General features: G+C 41.4%; 1 pseudogene across 1 annotated transcript; it reads left to right on the forward strand.

Moving 5' to 3' along the window:
* Positions 1-5516: 5516 nt before the first annotated feature.
* On the forward strand, positions 5517-14530 carry LOC308099639 (E3 ubiquitin-protein ligase TRIM39-like; annotated as a pseudogene). Its single transcript has 2 exons — positions 5517-7119; positions 13388-14530. The product of its transcript is annotated as an E3 ubiquitin-protein ligase TRIM39-like (transcript).
* Positions 14531-19944: the final 5414 nt, after the last annotated feature.

Here is a 19944-nt window from a genome sequence, read left to right on the forward strand (position 1 = left end):
GTCATCTGTGTCATGCACAACACATGCATAGTCAAATTGGATATGTTTATATCCAATTAATTCTTGTTTAATCTCCAGGGACGGAACAGGAAAGTAAAATCCTCACTACTACTCTCTACTGAGAGAGTAGAAATTGAGAGAGTACAAATGGAACCAGACCACAGAGTCTGTACTCTGAGTTCACTCTCAGAGTACAGACCCAAAATGGTCCATTTGGACCCCTGGTGGTCCCCCCGACCTGACGTTGAGAAACGGTGGCCTCAAGGGATGTGTGACTTTTCTGACACAGGCGTGACCGCTGCACCAACCAGAAGGGTCCTACCCGGCGCATGCACGCCCCCTTGACAATAGCAGCAGAAACGGGCCAGTGAGTATATGACTGGGGGAGAACTTTCAGGGGCACGGATGCGTCGTTCGACCCATCTTTGGACCATGAGAGACAGAGGTATGCGCAGCGCCCTCCTTTCTGTGCCCTTGGAGTTGAGTTGGTTTGGTGCTTGGTGTGCTGCTGTGTTGCAAATATAAGCGTGTTCCTTTTAAAAAGTTGCTGTCCTATGATGACTACGCCTTTGCATCAGCAACCCACCAGCGGTTACATCAATTTATGTCTGGGGTCGGTTTGACCTCACACACCGAACAAAATGTTTTAAAAAATACAAAGACAAAGGCAAAAAGGACAATGGATCTGTTCAAGGACTTGTCCCAGCAACTACGTATGAATTTACAGTAACAACCCATTCCTCCCACCTCATAGCAGTGTTTCTCAAACTTTTTCATGTCAAGGATCCCCCAAATGAATATGTGTCTGAAAATATTGTGTACCGGGGACCCCCACACAAGATTTGTGTTGATAAAATGCTTTGGGACGTGTTGTGGGCCTGTAGATCGGCTATTTTCAAATCTGATACAGTATATATTGGTATATAAGTGGTTTAGCTGGGAACCCTCTGGAACCCCATCAAGGACCCCATGCAGAACCACTGTCCTCTAGTACCCTGGCACAAGATGCTAGAGGTCTCTAGCCCTGCAAGACGCAAAGCTGGGGGGGGGGGGGTGGATCGAATCATATTATTCAGGATCTCTACTAGAGAGAGAGAAAGTGTGTGGTGGGGGGGGCTGTTTATGTGTGCATGCACATTAATCTGTGCACAGGAGAGAGAGTGTGTGTGTGTGTGTGTGTGTGTGTGTGTGTGTGTGTGTGTGTGTGTGTGTGTGTGTGTGCGTGTGCGTGTGTGCGTGTGTGCGTGCGTGCGTGCGTGCGTTTTGTTTTTTTTTACTGTAGAGGAATGCTATTGAGACAATTATAAGTATCTTAGACACTATAAGGGATTCAAAACTTGAATAGCATTTTTTATCATCGCAAATGTAATCGTGTTTCATTAGAGGTGGTCAGTGTGTGTGACTGTGTCATTTTCTGAAGAGGCGACTTCTGCAAAGTGTCATCAAGTCAAGATCATGTTAGCAAGCAGTTCTCACGCTAATAAAACAATAAGTACGGGGAAGAGAAGTTATATAATTACAAGCAATCTGATAAGGTGTTGCCTGTAATATTTTAAGCAATTTAATGTTATCAGGCTACTCATCATTAGGCTACTCTACATTTTATTATTCAAACCACAGTACTTGTGCAACATTAAAGTCCAACCCAATCAGGTAGGTTACATTACCAGCATTATGGCCAAGTGATAAATCCTCCTTAGACTGGCTTTTAACCGGCACATTCTGATAGATAAACCTTTACTGATCTCCTTGGGGAAATCCAGGTGTCATAGCAGCAACAGCAGTGGCATTAAACACAGGAGAGGTACAGGACAGGTAGGGTAAGGTTAGTATAGTGTGTGTTTGTCTATTTTCCTTGGGTGAGGTTTGAAGTCAGTGATACAAAAAAAGTAAAGGAGAGCTCTCTATAAACCTGCATCTGATAATGAATAGAAAAAACAGCAGAGGAGAGGGCTGCATTGGGTTTGAAGAAATGCTGCCACTGGAGCAAGCAGCACAGCCCAGACAGAATATAGGTTATAACTCCATGAATGTTACATGGGAGCATGTCTCCCACCAACATTTTATACATAATTCAAACACCCAAATGGACACGCACGCTCGCTCGTGCACGCGCGCACACAAACACGCACGCACACAAACACGCACAAACGCACGCATGCGCGCGCGCACACACACACACACACACACACACACACACACACACACACACACAGTAGCCTACAACCGCAGCACCACCACCACCACTATAATATCAGCAAGGGGGGAAATCCATATGAACTCCCATCAGTCACACAAGTGATCCCACACACACACACACACACAGGGTGACAGACACACCCACTCGGTCATCAGCCCACATGCTGTCCGGCCACAGAGAGAACCCAACAACGGAATAATGGAAACATCTAGGGTTTTCTACGCAAATTACGCCCCACACATAATAACCGAACACTTACCTGGTCTTAGAATATGGGATGTAGCACGATCATATGCATGTTGTAGTTGTTTTTTAAGCAGAAAGAAAAATCCAGCACTTTCTACAGAGAGAGAGTATCAGCACCGGTAATGTTAAAGGACATGCTAATACACGGGTTTGGTGCAAATACTATACAGTCAATTTGGGCTGCTTCACTTTGCCTGTTTTTATTCTTATGTCGTCCGATGGCGCGAAGACAACGCTGTGATGTTCCGAATGCACTCCTACCACCTTTCTCTCTCTCTCTCTCTCTCTCTCTCTCTCTCTCTCTCTCTCTCTCTCTCTTTCTGTGTGTCTCTCTCTCCCTCTATGCTGTGATGGAGGGAGAGGTGGGGGTGGTGGTGGTGGAGGAGGAGGAGAAGGGAGTACCTTTAGTGGGAAGCTTCTCTTTTTTTTCTCCCTCTTTTTCTCTCTCCCCACCCTGCCTGCTTCAGGCGGACTCACTCTCTCTCTCTCTCTCTCTCTCTCTCTCTCTCTCTCTCTCTCTCTCTCTCTCTCTCTCTCTCTCTCTCTCTCTCGCTAGCTCTTTCTGCTGACGACGCACAAATCGGCAATGCGCCAGCAAGACACCCGCCACCACCACCACCACCACCGCCGGCTTTATTGGCGTTCCCAGACCCCAGTACACTGCACACCACGACGGTGTCGCTTGTCCTTCTCGGCATGCGACACGTCCTATGCATTTTACGCATTGAAGACCAGTGGACCAATATTGGACCAACATAATCAATCAGAATGAACGCAGTTACTGCGTTCATTCTGATTGATTATGTTGGTCCAATATTGTGCCGCCTATGACACACAGAGACACATATCCTCAAAGGCAGCAACGAATAATGCATTGTTTTTTAATTCATTGCCATTCTCTCGCTGCATTACAAGTGCAATCATATTATATGACACGCACCCACCTCTTTTTTATACGACTGTAAGACTCACTCCTCCCCATCGCTTCCCTATGGTGTGATCTATTCCAGGACGCTTGAATAGCTGTGGCTCCATACAGTGGAGGAAAGCTGTCATTACAACCCACAGCATTAAAAGGTGGCTATATCTTATCAATGTATAACACCTTGAATTGCGGATTTTATTGTTGAATAAATACTGGTCAGAAGTCTGAATGTGTAACACGTTCTGATTTCTGACACATACACACAAACACATGCACACACGCACGTGCACACGCGCGTGCGCGCGCGCGCGCACACACACACACACATACACACACACACACACACACACACACACACACACACACACACACACACACACACACACACATGCTTGAACAAGTTATTTGGCTATTTGTATTCTTAGTTATTAGTATGAAAAAGTAGAGAGGTTAAAAAGCTATCCAATTTCAGCACCATGGATATCGCTGTGACATTAAAGAGAAAGCTGTCTGGTTTCAGCACCATGGATAGCGCTGTGACAAGTTAAAGGAATACTTCACTCAAGAAATGACTTTATTTCTATTGTTTACTTATTACCCACTGATGTCTTTGATTCACCAAGAATTTCCTTTTGTAAAACATTTCTTAATGGTGAATGAAGAATCCAAGAATGAAGAAAAAACTTGGCGAATGGAATTAACCGGAGACCCAATTTAACAACAACAACAGCAAAACTATATTAAAAAATCCATTCATAAACTTCAAAACACAGCTCATGTAGGTCTTCAAAGGGTTTCCTACCATAATCCGTTCAGTGCCATTTGAAAATATGACCATATAAAGAAGAAAAATAAAACGCACGTGCCTGGGTGCTTTTGTGTGCGTGCCTGCGGTTGAACCCCACGGGCACGCCCATGCACGCTCTTTGCTCGTCACGGTTTGAACCGAAAGTGTTAATATGAGCAGTGTTATTATGGAGTTTATAAACGGATTTTTGATATAGTTCTGCCGTTGTTAAGTTGGGTCTCTGATTAATTCCACTCATCAGGTTGTTTTCTTTATTTTTGGATTCTTCATTCACCATTAAAGCATGTTTTACAAACGAAGATTCTCTGTGAGTCAAAGACATCACGGGTAAGTAAACGATAGAGATTAAGTCATTTCTTGTGTGAAGTATTCCTTTAGAGCAGTGGTTCTCAACCAGTGGTCCGGGGACCACCAGTGGTCCTTGGAGGGGTACCAGGGGGGTCCCCGGCAAAATTAGTTAACATAGCTTCACAATCATTTTAACCACTTAGCTTTGGCTATTCAAAAATAGCAGATATACAAGCTCATAGCACGGCACCGAGTGCGCTATGAGCTTGTAGATCTATTATTTTTGAACAGACTGGTTAGAAAATGTATCATTAATTAATTGCATCCTTTCCATAAAATCAGGAAGAACATGGATATTAAGTGCAATAGAATCTAAACACTCAATCTCCTGAAGGGAAGTGAAGAGGAAGGTGACTCATTCATTCCGTATTGTCCCTGGGTGTCTCTCAACCTGGGTCAGTTTCCGTTGTTTGTCCACCTCCAGATTCTTTTGGCTCTCCTCCACGGTGGAAAGCCTGGTCACACGAGGTTACCAGAATATTTACTTCCTGCTTGTAGTTCAGCTCTTGTTCCCGAGCCTTGGCACGACACTGCAGCTCTGCCTCCTCCTCCTCCTCCTCCTCCTCCTCCTCCTCCTCGTCCTCCTCCTCCTCCTCCGCACGCACGCACGCACGCACGCACGCACGCACGCACGCACGCACGCACGCACGCACGCACGCACGCACGCACGCACGCACGCACGCACGCACGCACGCACGCACGCACGCACGCACGCACGCACACACAAACCAAAAGCCAGTGTGTGTGTGTGTGTGTGTGTGTGTGTGTGTGTGTGTGTGTGTGTGTGTGTGTGTGTGTGTGTGTGTGTGTGTGTGTGTGTGAGAAAGAACTTTGTAACAAGCCTGTGGAGCGTCAAAGCTCCGCCCTTTACCAGGCTCAGCTGACAGGAAACAGGAAACGGAAACTTCCACGCCTCGCTGACAAAACACAGAGAGACAGACGATAAGATTCACATTCAAATCAAACTCTCAACTTCCAGTGAGGGAGAACTGTCTTTCTACAGCTACAGGAGGGAATACTGACCCAGACTACTGGAACCTGCTGCGGACTCTGTCAGCTGAATGGACTTTAACAAGAACCAGGATTCAAAGTGATAGGAAACTTCAGGAAACATTCTAGAAGAGGGAGTGTTACCACTGACTGGCTGATTTCTTGGCTTGAGCAGAGTGTTTGTAGCTTCACTCAGAGACAAAATGGCTTCCAAGTCGTCTCACCCAGAAGAGGATTTATCCTGTCCTGTGTGTTGTGACATCTTTAAAGATCCTGTTGTCCTCTCATGTAGCCACAGCTTCTGTAAATACTGTCTCCATGAATGGTGGAGAGAGAAGGTCATAAAGGAATGTCCAGTTTGTAAGGCAAGGCATTCAGTGGATGAGGATCCACCCAGAAACCTGGCTCTGAAGAACGTGTGTGAGGCCTTCATACAACAGAGACATCAGAGAGCTTCAACAGGGTCTGAGGGTCTTTGCAGTCGGCATACTGAGAAACTCAAACTCTTCTGTCTGGCATGTCAACAGCCAGTGTGTCTTGTGTGTCGAGATTCTGAAAAACACTTCAATCACAGATTCAGACCCATTGATGAAGCTGCACTGGATCACAAGAAGAAATTCCAGAAATTACTGAAGCCTTTACAGGAGAAACTGGAGGTCTTTAATAAATGTAAAACAAACTATGATCAAACAGCAGAACACATTATGGTCCAGACCAATAACACAGAGATGCAGATGAAGGAACAGTTTAAGAAGCTTCATCAGTTTCTACAGAAGGAAGAAAATACCAGGATCAAAGCACTGAGGGAGGAGGAGGAGCAGAAGAGTCAGATGATGAAGGAGAAGATTGAGGGTCTGAACAGAGATATAACAACCCTTTCAGACACAATCAGAGCCATAGAGGAGGAGCTGAGAGCTGAACACATCTCATTCCTGCAGTACCACAAGACCACACTGGAAAGACTCCAGTTCACACTGCAGGACCCACAGCTGGTCTCAGGAGCACTGATAGACGAGGCCAAACACCTGAAGAACCTCACCTTCAGAGTCTGGAACAAGATGAAGGACATTGTCTTCTACACTCCTGTCATTCTGGACCCCAACACTGCCCATCCAAAAAATATTCTGTCTGATGATCTGACCAGTGTGAGACGTGGAGAAAGACAGCAGCTTCCTGACAACCCAGAGAGGTTTGACTGGTACACCCGTGTTCTGGGTTCTGAGGGCTTTAACTCAGGGACTCACAGCTGGGATGTTGAGGTTGGAGACAATCCAGAGTGGACAGTAGGTGTGTTAACAGGGTCTTACCAGAGGAAGGGAGACAGAATGGTTCAATCTTGGAGAATACGGTTATATGAAGGTAAATACAATGCAGAATCCTCATCAGGGCCGGCCACTGTTCTCCCAGTGAAGCAGAACCTCCAGAGGATCAGAGTCCAGCTGGACTGGAACAGAGGAAAGGTGTCATTCTCTGATCCTGATACTAACACACGCATACACACCTTCACACACACTTTCACTGACACACTCTTTCCACACTTTAACACTCCTCATAGTCTGAAGATTCTACCAGGGAAAGTCAGTGTAACTCTTGAACAATGCAGTTAGACGTGATGATGATGATGATGATGATGATGATGATTATGATGATGATGACAAACTATTTTGTCTTAAACGGAGCCCAGGATATTTTTGAATCATGATTGTGCTGTGGTCAAGGACATTCAACATGAACAAGTGTCTCTTAAAGCAACAGTCTGATCTGTGATATGTAGATCAGGGATGGGCAACTGGCGGCCATCGGGCCGCATGCGGCCCGCACCGTCACTCAATGCGGCCCCAGGCCAAAATCCCCAAAAAACACTTTTTGCACTTTTGAAATCACAAAGAAAAACAAAGTAATCTAAACATATCCGAAATGGTGAACTATTGCCTTCAGCTGTTTTGCATATTTTTAATCCAAGGTTACAGCAATACTCTGAAAGGCATACTCAGGAATGTGAAGTTTTGTTTAGCAGTACAGCTGTAGTAAGTTGATAGAAGCATTACTAAATGCTAAATAAAAACAAAGTTACAACGAATAATAATTGTTAATATCCCTTATTTATCACATATGTGACTATTATGGGCTTTTTGAGTAATGGGGTACTACTGGCGAGAGTGCCGATAAACAATGAGGCCCCCCAGAGTGAGTGTGGAAATTTAGTGGCCCTCACCATCTACAAAGTTGCCCACCCCTGATGTAGGTGATGATGATGTCATGTTATGGACCTTATCTAAGGTCTATAGTCAATAATCAATAATTATAAAGCTATTGATCAAATCTAGTGCCTACTGTTTGTTATATTATGTGTACTAATATCAGTAATAGTAATTATTTTTTCTTTTTTGTATCCCACGATTTTGTAACCCATTTTTTCACCCAGTGCCAATTAGTAATAGTATTTCTAACAATAATAACATGATTATTTGATTGATGTTAGAGGTAGTATAATCATAATATTTGGGGTTTAATGTATGAATTTTGTTGAAGAGCCTGGATACTTTACTATAACATGCATCAGACTAATATGATACTTTTACTCCATACTTCTACACAGTTTTCTTATAAAATAGAATCACCATTTTTTATTCATCTCAAAATGCTTTTATTGAATAATTTCATACATAATGTTTTTCTTTGGTTAATTGTTTTATTTAGTGTGTAGAGAGACAGGGAACTGAGGATAGAAAGACATGCAACAACATGACTCCTACTGGAATCAAACTGATTCCACCATTTAATCATCACACACTAAATAAGCTAATTGCCTCATTGGTCATGCTCTTTGACCAGTATTATTGTATAGGAAGGAACAACGAGTCTAAAATAAAAAGGCAATTTTCTTTTATCAATTGAAAAAAAAAAAAAAACGTCAAGGTGTAATAGCTGGTTAAAGTGAACAAGGCTGGAATAGACTAGTTAGAAAATGAAACCACCTTCTTGCATCCTTTCCATGAAATCAGGAAGAAAATTTATATTATGTGCAATAGAATCTAAACACAGGCAGCCACACAATCTCCTGAAGAGAGGAGAAGAGGATGATGAGTTGACTCGCTGCCCACCCCTGGGTGGGCAGCGCCCCCAGGAGGCCATTGGCGGTGGTGAACAAGTTGATACACGAAGAGCCGTCTGTGATCAATGTTGACTTCAGCCCCAAAGACTGAAGAAGTTTGACCAGTAGGAGAGGAGGGGGAGATAGAGAGAGAGAGAGAGAGAGAGAGAGAGAGAGAGAGAGAGAGAGAGAGAGAGAGAGAGAGAGAGAGAAGGAGGGATAGAGAGTTATGTTGACATTGGTCTAACCATGTCAACTGGGTTATGATAGGAATAACATTCCTAACCACGATCAGCCGCTAGACTTATACACTTTATGAAATTATATGGTAGTTACTGTATAACTAGTAGTTATATATGGGTCAATGTGTTGTGCACTAACAAATTATTATTCCCTGCAACACCTTTTTAAGCTATTTATGTTTTGATCCGTTTTTGAACCCTCTTGTGTTGTGCTTTTAACCCATTAAGACCTGAGGCTGATTCTACAGATGCCTTCTAAATCAAGATGTTTTTTTAAATGTTCAAAAATAGCAGATGTACAAGCTTGCAGCGCGGCACGAAGTGACAAGCTGTGAGCTTGTATGTCTGCAATTTTTTAATGGCCAACACTAAGATCCAAAATGACACAGATGCTTTCCTGGTTTTACTCAAGTCTGTGAAATATGGGACACCTGAATATCCCTCTGGGAATAATAAATTATAAATCTAACCTACTGTATCTAACTAAACTTCTCAGTAATCAGGGTGTTTGTGGGCATGTAAACATAGCCATTGTTGTCTTTTTGATTATTTTGAGTTTAGGGGTGGGTTATATAGTTTTTTATAAGAATCATATATGATAAATGTAAAAACACAAATAAATTCATGTGAAAACACTATTGTTTCAGTCTGTAGGCTACCTGCATCTCAGGCCCAGCCCGGGCCATCTACTTAATGGTTTCCTGCCCAGACTGTCTACCATCTGTTTGAAACGCTGGCTCTCAATCTTGCCAAGTTTCTGCTCTTTGTCCACCTCTAGATTGTTTACTTCCTTCAGCTCCTGTTCCCAAGCCTTACCAAGACGCTGCAGCTCTGCCTCCTACACACACACACACACACACACACACACACACACACACACACACACACACACACACGCACACGCACACGCACACGCACACGCACACATACACACCTTATATGTGTATATAAACAAGCAGAGAAATAAACAGATCTACGCTCACCTGGGTGCATGGATGTGCATTCACGCACACAAATATACAAAGTATACCGATGTGCACATTATGAGGTGGAGCCCTACGATGCTACAGATTTACAACAAAACAAACTATATAAAAAACGATTTGATCTCAAATTGTAAGTGATTTGATTGAACAAGAGGCTTTACATGAGAGCTGACTAGAGTATGACAGCAATGGGACCTTTAACAGTATGCAATGCAGCACATTAAACTTACTTTAACGGGGAGTCGTTATCCATCTTAGCTTGATCAAGCTGTTACCACAACCCTCTACACTGTAGGTCAAACAGACCTGATTTTGATCTGTACTTGGTCTGCTAAGTCTTCTTTCCTTCCACGCCAAATCTCACAACGTGTCACAACATGCGCGCTGTGAGATCGTAGATCAGCAATTTCTGGTGAATGTTCCCCCCAGATTAGGGGGAACTATAGGGTTCAATTATAAAAAACTGAATCACATATGCTATCACACATACCATCATCTAAGTGTCCATCATCAAACTATTTCACTGGTTGCACACTCATACAGACACATGTACATGAAGTATCTGGCCATGCGGTAATGAAAATGTGTGTTGCTTGGCAACAGTCCAGTCCCGGGTCCAGTTGCAGAAATACTTCAGCTGGCTGAGCTGAATAAAATGATTAAATAAACAAACACACACACACACACACGCACGCACGCACGCAGGCACGCACACACACACACACACGTCATAATCTGTTAACTAATACATGGAGCTTGTAGAACTGTTGTAGAAAAGCTATATCACACTAAAGGTCTGTTGTTGGACTGCATATCAGCAGTCAGCAAGAATGTGATTTATTTTTGGCGCTGTGCCTACGACTCATTCACAGCCTTACTGGTATCGTCGGTTGGGAATCTTGTATGTCTAAAACAGTTCCTTTTTAAATTATTTTTCAAACATTTAACAATAGTGAAAATTGCCGATCTACAAGCTCACAGCGCGATGCGCCGTGTTTTGAGCTTGTAGATCGGCTATTTTCATTACTTTTGTGCGACACTCGTGAATTTACACTTTTTTTTTTTATGTTGAAATAATATGGAGATACAAGGTTTCTGCCTAACTGCAACGATATACAATACACAATCTCTCATGTGATATTGGTGGCAGCCATCTTAGCTTGATCAAGCTGTTACCACAACCCTCTACACTGTAGGTCAATCATTGCGATTATTTTATCAATTACTTCTTCGATTAATCCAAAAATCAAGAAGTGTTTTTTTTAAATATATCAACAAATTGCTATGAAAATATTGTAATATATGTTTAATATATCACAAAATCAACAGTCTCAATGAGACATGTTGTGAGCTTGTAGATCACCTATTGTATTTATATTGTATAATAAACTATCAAACATTCCCTTCAATTCCATGCATGAGTGGTGATCGGTTCCACATCTATCTCACTTTAAGGTCACGTCCTTATTTCAAAGTCATATTGATTTCCTGCTTTCTCAGCAGTGGCTGCCAAGCACTGCTCTTTTAACTCTGTCTGTCTGTCTGTCTGTCTGTCTGTCTGTCTGTCTGTCTGTCTGTCTGTCTGTCTGTCTGTCTGTCTGTCTGTCTGTCTGTCTGTCTGTCTACTCTGTCTGTCTGTCTGTCTACTCTGTCTCTCTGTCTGTCTCTCTCTCTGCAATGGAAATAAGCATTATGTTCTTGTATGCATTTTTGGTGATAAAAATGTCAATCAATCAAGCAAACACCCTCATAGTTACAACCGCTCTCTCTCTCTCCCACACAAACCAGACCAATAGAGACAGTTATGACACGCTTTGATCTCGCCACAAAGCGGGCTGCTATGGGCTACAGTTCCAAACATTGGAACTATAGCATTGAGATAGAACGAGCATTTCCGCATTCCATTCTTACAGTGGGAGTCAACGCCTGTGTTGTCACTTTCATATTAGATCACGCTGACACAAACACACACACATACACTCACAGACAGTGGTACGTACAGCCTCAATCCTCTGGGCCTCTGCCTTCAGTTTAGCCTCATTAACAGCCGTAATCCGTTCAGTGCCATTTGAAGATATGACCATATAAAGAAGAAAATAAAACGCACATGCCTGGGCGCTTGCGTGCGTGCTTGCGGTTGAACCCCACGGGCACGCCTGCATGCACGCTCTTTGCTCGTCACGGTTTGAACCGAAAGTGTTAATATGAGCAGTGTTGAACAGATTTTTTATACAGTTCTGCCGTTGTTAAGTTGGGGGTCTCTGATTAATTCCATTCATCAGGTTGTTTTCTTTATATTTGGATTCTTCATTCACCATTAAAGAATGTTTTACAAACAAAGATTCTCTGTGAGTCATAGACATCACCGGGTAAGTAAGCGATAGATTAAGTCATTTCTTGGGTATTCCTTTATAAAGAGAAAGCTATCAGATTTCAGCACCATGGATAGCTGACAAGTTCTAATGTATTGTCAGTGGTGGAAAGTCACTAGTACAGTTACTTAAGTAGGGGAGAGCCGCCATGTTTGTAACGCGTCATGGTTGCAACAAGCATGTTTTCTCTTGATTGGTCAATTTTCTCATAACGTCATCACATCAGTATGTGACCAGTGCTGTAATGAACGTGCCCAGGAAGTAGGAAGTATTTTCATCCAGACTAGAGAAAGTTATAGCAGAAAAACTGATTTATCTTAAAGTTAGTAAAAAAAATCACCTTGAGTATCTTTGGTCTACAAATATTTCCTTTAATGTTGTCGAGCTAAAATCCACATGGTTGTCTGCATGTATCTGTTCTTCATCAGTTTACATCGTTTTATTACTCTATGCATGTTAGCTCTGTTCTGTAAACAAAGCCAGAGCAGTGGAGCACAGAGCGACCCTATTGTAACACCCATCTGTTTAGGTGTAATCAATGGATTTTCCCATGGAATTTACTCAAACTGCTATCCCGGTAAGATTTAATAAATTCCTTACGTTTGATATATTATCTTATCACATCCTTGGTATGAAAACAATGTAAAACAGTTGCTTGAAATGAATATAATTGATTTAAGCTGAAAACGATTTGTTTAATGCCGTTTTTTAGCAGTGTTACTTTTGTAACTATGGCTGTTACAATTAGTCTGATAAGCGCTTAAAATGTAACGTCGGAACAGCGTCCACTTTCGGTTTAATAACTCACGACCTGTTTTATCAATTGAAAAACTTTAAGTGGTTTATGATAGCAGACATGTGTAGGTTATTTGCTTGAAAATATTACATATGTAGGTAAAACGATCGCCGAGTAAAAGACCGAAAGGTGAAAAATGTTAAAATTGAAGCGGCCCTCCCCTACATTTTTGAGGTATTTGTACTTTACTTGAGTATTTCCAATTTCCAATACTTTTACTTCTACTCCACTGCATCTCAGAGGCAAATATTGTACTTTTACTCCACTACAATTATTTGAAAACTTTAGTTACTACTTTGCAGATATAAATTATTACGTTATAAAACATACATTAACCACTTTAGCCCTATTATACATGGGCTATTTATCGTCTCACCTAGAAGAGAGACATCAGAGAGCTTCAACAGGGTCTGAGGTTCTCTGCAGTCAGCATACTGAGAAACTCAAACTCTTCTGTCTGGAATGTCAACAGCTAGTGTGTCTTGTGTGTCGAGATTCTAAAAAACACTTCAACCACAGATTCAAACCCATTGATGAAGCTGCACTGGATTACAAGAAACAATTCCAGAAATTACTGAAGCCTTTACAGGAGAAACTGGAGGTCTTTAATTCATTTAAAACAAACTATGATCAAACAGCAGAACACATTATGGTCCAAACCATGAACACAGAGATACAGATGAAGGAACAGTTTAAGAAGCTTCATCAGTTTCTACAAGAGGAAGAAGAGGCCAGGATTAAAGTACTGAGGGAGGAAGAGCAGCAAAAGAGTCAGATGATGAAGGAGAAGATTGAGGGTCTGAACAGAGAACATATAACAACCCTTTCAGACACAATCAGAGCCATAGAGGAGGAGCTGAGAGCTGAACACATCTCATTCCTGCAATACCACAAGACCACACTGGAAAGACTCCAGTTCACATGGCAGGACCCACAGCCGGTCTCCGGAGCACTGATAGACGAGGCCAAACACCTGAACAACCTGACCTTCAGAGTCTGGAACAAGATGAAGGACATTGTCTCCTACACTCCTGTCATTCTGGACCGCAGCACTGCCCATCCAGAAAATATTCTGTCTGATGATCTGACCAGTGTGAGACGTGGAAAGAGACAGGAGCTTCCTGACAACCCAGAGAGGTTTGACTGGTACACCCGTGTTCTGGGTTCTGAGGGCTTTAACTCAGGGACTCACAGCTGGGATGTTGAGGTTGGAGACAATCCAGAGTGGTCCGTAGGTGTGTTAGCAGGGTCTTCCAAGAGGAAGGGAAACATACCCGGTCAATACTGGAGAATGAGGTAAATACAATGCATACTCCTCATCAGGGTCGGTCACTGTTCTCCCAGTGAAGCAGAACGTCCAGAGGATCAGAGTCCAGCTGGACTGGAATAAAGGAAAGCTGTCATTCTCTGATCCTACTACTAACACACGCATACACACCTTCACACACACTTTCACTGACACACTCTTTCCACACTTTAACACTCCTCGTAGTCTGAAGATTCTACCAGGGAAAGCAGTGTAACTCTTGAACAATGCAGTTAGACGTGGTGGTGGTGGTGGTGGTGGTGGTGGTGGTGATGATGATGATGATGATGATGATGATGATGATGATGATGATGATGACAAACTATTTTGTCTTAAACGGAGCCCAGTTAATTTTAGAATCTACATGATTGTGCTGTGGTCGAGGACATTCAACATGAACAAGTGTCTCTTAAAGCGTCTGATTTAGACAACCTTAGATAATATCATGTTATGGATCTTATCTAAGGTCTATAGACAATAATCAATAATTTTAAAGCTATAAAGCTATTGATCAAATCTAGTGCCCACTGTTTGTTATACATGTTATTTGTAATAATATCAGTAATAGTAATTTTTTTTTTTTTTTTTTTAAACATTTTAATCCCACGATTTTGTAACCCATTTTTTCACCCAGTGCCAATAGTAATAGTAATTCTAACAATAATAACATGATTATTTTAATGATGTTAGAGGTAATATAATCAGAATATTTGGGGTCTAATATGAATTTTGTTGAAGAGTCTGTATGTATCAGACTAATTGATACTTTTACTCCGTACTTCTACACAGTTTTCTCATTAAATAGAATCACCATTTTTGATTCATCTCAAAATACTTTTACTGAATAATTTCATACATTATTGTTTTTCTTTTGTTAATTATTGTTTTATTTAGTGTGTAGAGAGACAGGGAACTGAGGATAGAAAGACATGCAACAACATGACTCCTACTGGAATCAAACTGATTCCACCATTTAATCATCACACTAAATAAGCTAATTGCCTCATTGGGCATGCTCTTTGACCAGTATTATTGTATAGGAAGGAACAACAAGTCTAAAATAAAATGCAATTTTCTTTTATCAGTTGAAACAAAACAAAAATGTCACAGTGTAGCAGAATACAAATATATTCAAACATAGAATTTTGAAACATTATACAGTAGAGTTGACCTTACCTAAGTACCTTGAACAAGAAGCAATTGACTGCTGTAGAAAACATAAGTACTGTATAGTATAGTATAGTGAAATCAGGAAGAAAATTTATATTATGTGCAATAGAATCTAAACACAGACAGCCACACAATCTCCTGAAGAGAGGAGAAGAAGATGATGAGCTGACTCATTCATTCCTCATTGACCCTGGGTGGGCAGCGCCCCCAGGAGGCCATTGGCGGTGGTGAACAAGTTGATAGGCAAAGAGCCGTCTGTGATCAATGTTGACTTCAGCCCCAAAGACTGAAGAAGTTTGACCTGGAGGAGAGAGAGAGAGAGAGAGAGAGAGAGAGAGAGAGAGAGAGAGAGAGAGAGAGAGAGAGAGAGAGAGAGAGAGAGAGAGAGAGAGAGAGAGAGAGAGAGAGAGAGAGAGAGAGTAAAGCGGTGTTTTGGGATAAGCAGGAGGGATAGAGTGTTCTGTTTGAGATTGGTCTAACCATGTCAACTGGGTTATAAGAAAAGCAATTCAATAACCATGATCAGCCGCTAGACTTATACACTTATGAAATGGACTCCTAGTCATTATATTACTAGTAGTCCAGTTATATAATGGTAGTTATTATAACTAGTAGATATGGGTCAATGTGCACTGACAAATTATTATTTCCTGCAACACCTTTTTATGCTATTTATGTTTTAATCTGTTTTTAACCCTCTTGTGTTGTGTTTTTAACCCATTAAGACCTGAGGCTGATTCTACAAATGCCTTCTAAATCTATTTTTTTTTTTTTATGTTCAAAGATAGCAGATGTACAAGCTTGCTGCGCGGCACGAAGTGACGAGCTGTGAGCTTGTATGTCTGCTATTTTTTAATGGCCAGCATTAAGATCCAAAATGACACAGATGCTTTCCTGGTTTTACTCAAGTCTGTATGAAATATGGGACACCTGAATATCCCTCTGGGAATAATAAATTATAAATCTAACCTATCTAACTAAACTTCTCAGTAATCAGGGTATTTTTGGGCATGTAAAAAAAGCCATTGTTGTCTTTTTGATGGGATTATATTGAGTTTAGGGGTGGGTTATATTGTTTTTTATAAGAATCATATGTGATAAATGTAAAAAAACAAATAAATTCATGTGAAAACACCATTGTTTCAGTCTGTACCTGCATCTCAGGCCCAGCCCGGGCCATCTCCTTAATGGTATCGCTGCCCAGACTGTCCACCATCTGTTTGAAATGCTGGCTCGCAATCTGGGCCAGTTTCTGCTGTTTGTCAACCTCCAGATTGTTTACTTCCTGCTTGTAGTTATAGTTTAAAGTCTTCTTTCAATCACCATGATATGCGTTTTGGTAAATTATGGTCCCATTTAATTTAAAATGAATGATAAAGTAGGGTATGCTCTAGGAGGGGCGGGATGATTTGATTGACAAGCTACACAACCAATAGCATCCATTCCCCGCCCCCCGCTCTTGATTGACAAGTTACCCAACCAATAGCATTCATTTCCGGTTGCACAGGATTATGACACGATACGCTATAGAAAGATGGCGGATTTGAAATTGCTGAAAATTTGGCTTAATTTACAGTCTGTAGACTCTATGGACGTAACGCTGTCCATTATTTTTACGGTCAAAACAAGCAGAGAAATAAACAGATCTACGTTCACCTGGGCGCATAGATGTGCATTCACACACACACATATACAAAGTATACTGATGTGCACATAATGATTTGGAGCTCGATGCTACAAATTTACCCCAAAAATATATATATATATATATAAAAAAGTATTTGATCTCAAATTGCAAGTGATTTGATTGGATATATTGTAATAATATTTATATAATAAAATCACAATAAAATGTTCCCTTCAATTCCAAGCATCAGTGTTGCTGGGTTCCACATCTATCTCACTTTATAAGGTCACATCCTTATTTCAAAGTCATATTGATTTCCTGCTTTTTCAAGCAGTGGTTGCCAAGCACTGCTCTTTTAACTGATGTTCCCTTCTCTGTCTGTCTGTCTGTCTGCCTGTCTGTCTGTCTGTCTGTCTGTCTGTCTGTCTGTCTGTCTGTCTGTCTGTCTGTCTGTCTGTCTGTCTGTCTGTGCAAAACAATTTTGATTGTATAGGCTATGGATGGATGAGTTACATTGTAGATGACTACTTTTGAATTATACGTGATAAATGTGAAAATACAAATAAATGTGAAAACTAAATTTAAAAAAAATGTTTCAATTTGTAGGCCCATCTCCTTAATGATTTCACTTTCGCTGTCCAGACTGTCCACCATTGAAATGCTGGCTCTCAATATGGCTCAGTTTCTGAGGTTTGTCCACATCCAGATTGTTTACTTCCTTCTTGTAGTTTAGCTACTTTTCCCGACAAGCCTTGTTGCGTTGTGCAAAATCCTCACAAATTCTACAAACAAATCATCAACAAAAATGGCTCATCACTCCCATAAATCTCATTTGCAATGACAGTCCCCATCTATAAACCCCAGGCAAACTGGGAACAACAGGACTCTCTGTGTGTGTGTGTGTGTGTGTGTGTGTGTGTGTGTGTGTGTGTGTGTGTGTGTGTGTGTGTGTGTGTGTGTGTGTGTGTGTGTGTGTGTGTGCGTGTGCGTGTGCGTGTACAAAGTACAGGAGTAGAAGTACAGGAGTAAAAATAAATTAGTCTGATAAATGTTATAGTAAAGTATCCAGACTCTTCCAGTACTGTGAGTGTGTGTCTGTATCACCGCATTCGTGCCTCACACCTACTGTATATGTGTTAAACATCCACCCAACAGCTACTTTCAGTTCCTCAAACACACCTTAAAACTAAAGGAGATTGGGCCTTCTCAGTTGCTGCCCCCAAACTTTGGAATTCTCTTTGTGTGTGTGTGTGTGTGTGTGTGTGTGTGTGTGTGTGTGTGTGTGTGTGTGTGTGTGTGCGTGTGCGTGTGCGTGTGCGTGTGCGTGTGCGTGCGCGTGCGTGTGCGTGTGCGTGTGTGTGTGTGTGCGTGTGTGTGTGTATGCGCGCACGTGCGTGTGAATTGGTAACATTTCTGTGGTGTGTCAAAGCGCCACCCCTTACCAGACTCATTTAACCCTTTCACGCATAACGGTCACTACAGTGGACAGCTATTAAAATGTCATTTTCTATTATAAGAATAGGTTTTGATGTCAGAGTTGCATACTAGCCTATACAGGGGACGCTAGAGCATCACCTCAATACTGCCATCCAGTGGCCAGGTGTTGTAACTGCAACATAATTTTTTCAACATCCAAGATGGCTGACAGAAATGTAAACAAGCTCAACAGCTCAGGAATATCTATCCATTCCTTCTAAAGTAGGAGACCCCTGCAGGTAAAAAAAATATTATTACATCAAGTAACATCTAATAAGCACTATAGTTGTGAAAAATTCCAAGTATTGATTTTATATTGGGAGGAAATTATGATTGATCATCTGTCCACTAAATTGGACTGCATGCATCACTGGCTCTATTTCAACTACAATTCATACTTTTGCTGCCACAGTTTGCTCTTGAAAATGCTTCATCTGCAGTTACCTTTCTGGATATAAATCAATGTATTCATGTTATTAGAAAGTAACCTGCATTGTTTGTATCAAAAATAATATTTTATGCATATTTTTTTTACATTATGGGAGTACATTTGTGTCTATTTATATTTTGTAGAGGTCATGTGCAGCTCATTATAGACCTAGGCCTACAGGATAGTGGAGTAACTATTATATGACTAAAGTGAGGATGATGATAGTGGCCAGTGGTGATCAATGGCTGCCAGAAAAAGAAGGATAAGCAAATATGATTAGCAGTGACAGTGAAGCTGTATGATGATGTTGATAATAATAATAATAATAATAATATGGGTAATAATAATAATAATAATAACCTATTTGAACCTACAAGGGAAATTCAGTTTTGACCCAAGTGGTCAGACTTCAGCAAAAACCTAACTGTGTGATGGGTGATGGTTGATTGAAGTAGTCTCACCTGGCCTGAGTCAAACTAATTGGACTCACAGTGCCCAACTCTGAGTCCAATTAGTCCAATTAGTTTGACTCAGGCCAGGTCAGCCATCCCCCATCCCACACAAACAAAAACAATCCCCATGGAGCTATTTGAATTGATTACAGTTGTAATAAAAACTGTTGTAGTAGGTTATCAGCAGTCATTACTGTTGGAACACATAACATGTTGCCTATCCAATCATTTTGGCATATAATCCTTTTTGCTAAAATGCACAGAGAAAGAAATAGTAGTGTGTGTGTGTGTGTGTGTGTGTGTGTGTGTGTGTGTGTGTGTGTGTGTGTGTGTGTGTGTGTGTGTGTGTGTGTGTGTGCGCGTGTGTGTGTGTGTTTATTTTTTGCATCATCAGGCTATTATTGTGGGTAGCCTACTTGTGTTGTTGTGGAGTGGAGCTCTTGCTATAACAAAGTATAGGCATATAGTAGTGTCAT

This window comes from Gymnoscopelus braueri (genome assembly GCF_963280865.1).
Source record: "Gymnoscopelus braueri genome assembly, chromosome: 13".
In the NCBI taxonomy this organism is placed as follows: Eukaryota; Metazoa; Chordata; class Actinopteri; order Myctophiformes; family Myctophidae; genus Gymnoscopelus; species Gymnoscopelus braueri.